Genomic DNA, 1,880 nt, shown 5'->3' with positions numbered 1-1,880 from the left:
TAAAACGTTGTATCTATGCAAATTTTATTACATATTTAAGAAATAATAATAATAATAATTTTATTTAGTAAAAACATTAATAACAAATTATAAAAACCAGACCCATATAAAAAAAAAAAAAAATAGTATTTAATCTTATACAATGATTTGTTATGAATGTTCTATTTGAGGTGGTAAATTTGTTACAGTACGTTTTCTGATTAATTTTTTCATATTAATTAAATATATAAACAATGACAAATATAAATATTGAGCAATTGCCTAAGATGGTTATAGTAAGAAATTTGGTATTAATTTGTATTTTATTGATTTGATTAAACAATCATCTATGGTTTCTAGTATGTTTTTCTTAGAACTATAAAATCGTTAGATGAGTTTTTGATGAATATTATTTATCACATACTTCGAATACATAGTTAGTAAGACGATAATAAACTAGAATGAGGCGAACAAATTACAAACCAGTACCCATTATAGAATGTTTGAATACTCAAATTAATTTATATATTTTTATGAACAGGATTGATTCCTTTGTTTGGAATTGATGTTTGGGAACATGCTTACTACTTGCAATATAAGAATGTACGTGCTGATTATGTCAACGCGATTTTCGAAGTTGCGAATTGGGATGCTGTGTTCAAACGTTTTGCTGAAGCTTCAGCTTAATTTTTCACAATTTACAATAATAAATAAGAAATATTTCAAAAAAATTAACTAAAGAAATTACAAGTGTTGATGTATTAGAATATTCAAGAAATAAATATATTTAAATTATAAAAATTATTAGCTTTATGCTATAATATTCATGATAACATAAAATTATTATTATAAATAGGTATCTAATAATATATGCAATATATATTTCCAAAAATAGTTATTGTTACGTTTCGATACACAGGTACTAAAAGTTCACGAAGATGTAAGTGTTCTATTCAGTGAAAGAATTATGGAAGAAGTAATTAAACAGACTGCAAAAGAAGAATCATTGAAAGCGATGCTGAAGTCATGCAAAAAGAAGTTTTATAATATCAAGTATGTTTACTGTTATACTTATTAGTATTTATTAAATCAAAATCTGAATTAGGATTTTCAACAATAAAATATACTATAACAACAACAAATCCCAAGACTTTTAAATCGTAGGTAAAATTATGATTTTATTAAATAATATTAATTTTGTGAACCAATGACAAACCTAGTACTCACATCACAATAGCTACGGTGTTCAAAAAGGATATGTAAGATTATAGATGCATAATGGAAAGAATGTAACGTGGAAAAATATGTTTCATTTCTATCACTAGATTATTTAAATAAAAGCGGTAGTAAACGGGTAAGTAGAATTTCAGAAATAATTGTATTAATCTTTTTTAATTTATAATTTATAATATAATTAGGTATGTATTAATTTTATTATTGTAGTTTTATTCTGCTCATTCAAATATCAACAATTTTATTGATATACAGTCAACTCGCAATATAACGAATTTCAAGGGACCGAGAAAAAAATTCGTTATATCGAAAGTTCGTTACATCGAAATTCGTTATATCAAGAGAATATACCAATTGAATTCGTTATAACATGATTTAAAACAAAAATTCAAAATGTTATTATTCGTATACATATGTATAAAATATATGAGTCATATAAGTATGTATTTATTATTTAATTTCAATATAAATGTATGTAATATTTCTAATAAAAATATGTTATAATAATAATATTGTTTTTAATATGTACATATAATAAATCGCTATACATGTGTGCTTTTATTTTTTAAAATAATCAGATATTTTTGATTGTTTGCAACTGCTTGAGTTTACCTAATCAATAGTATTGTTCAGATTTAAAATGCTAGAATACACATTGTCGTCAATAT

General features: G+C 23.1%; 1 long non-coding RNA gene across 1 annotated transcript; it reads left to right on the top strand.

The window, feature by feature from the left end:
• Nucleotides 1-796: 796 nt before the first annotated feature.
• On the top strand, nt 797-1,630 carry LOC112602796. Its single transcript, XR_003115133.1, has 4 exons — nt 797-835; nt 899-1,032; nt 1,200-1,333; nt 1,423-1,630. It is a non-coding gene; the product is annotated as an uncharacterized LOC112602796 (long non-coding RNA).
• Nucleotides 1,631-1,880: the final 250 nt, after the last annotated feature.

The sequence above is a fragment of the Melanaphis sacchari genome, unplaced genomic scaffold (genome assembly GCF_002803265.2).
Source record: "Melanaphis sacchari strain LSU unplaced genomic scaffold, SCAv2.0 Contig900_pilon_pilon, whole genome shotgun sequence".
In the NCBI taxonomy this organism is placed as follows: domain Eukaryota; kingdom Metazoa; phylum Arthropoda; class Insecta; order Hemiptera; family Aphididae; genus Melanaphis; species Melanaphis sacchari.
The sequence above is the reverse complement of the archived record's forward strand: the minus strand, read 5'-3'. Positions and strand labels throughout refer to the sequence as shown.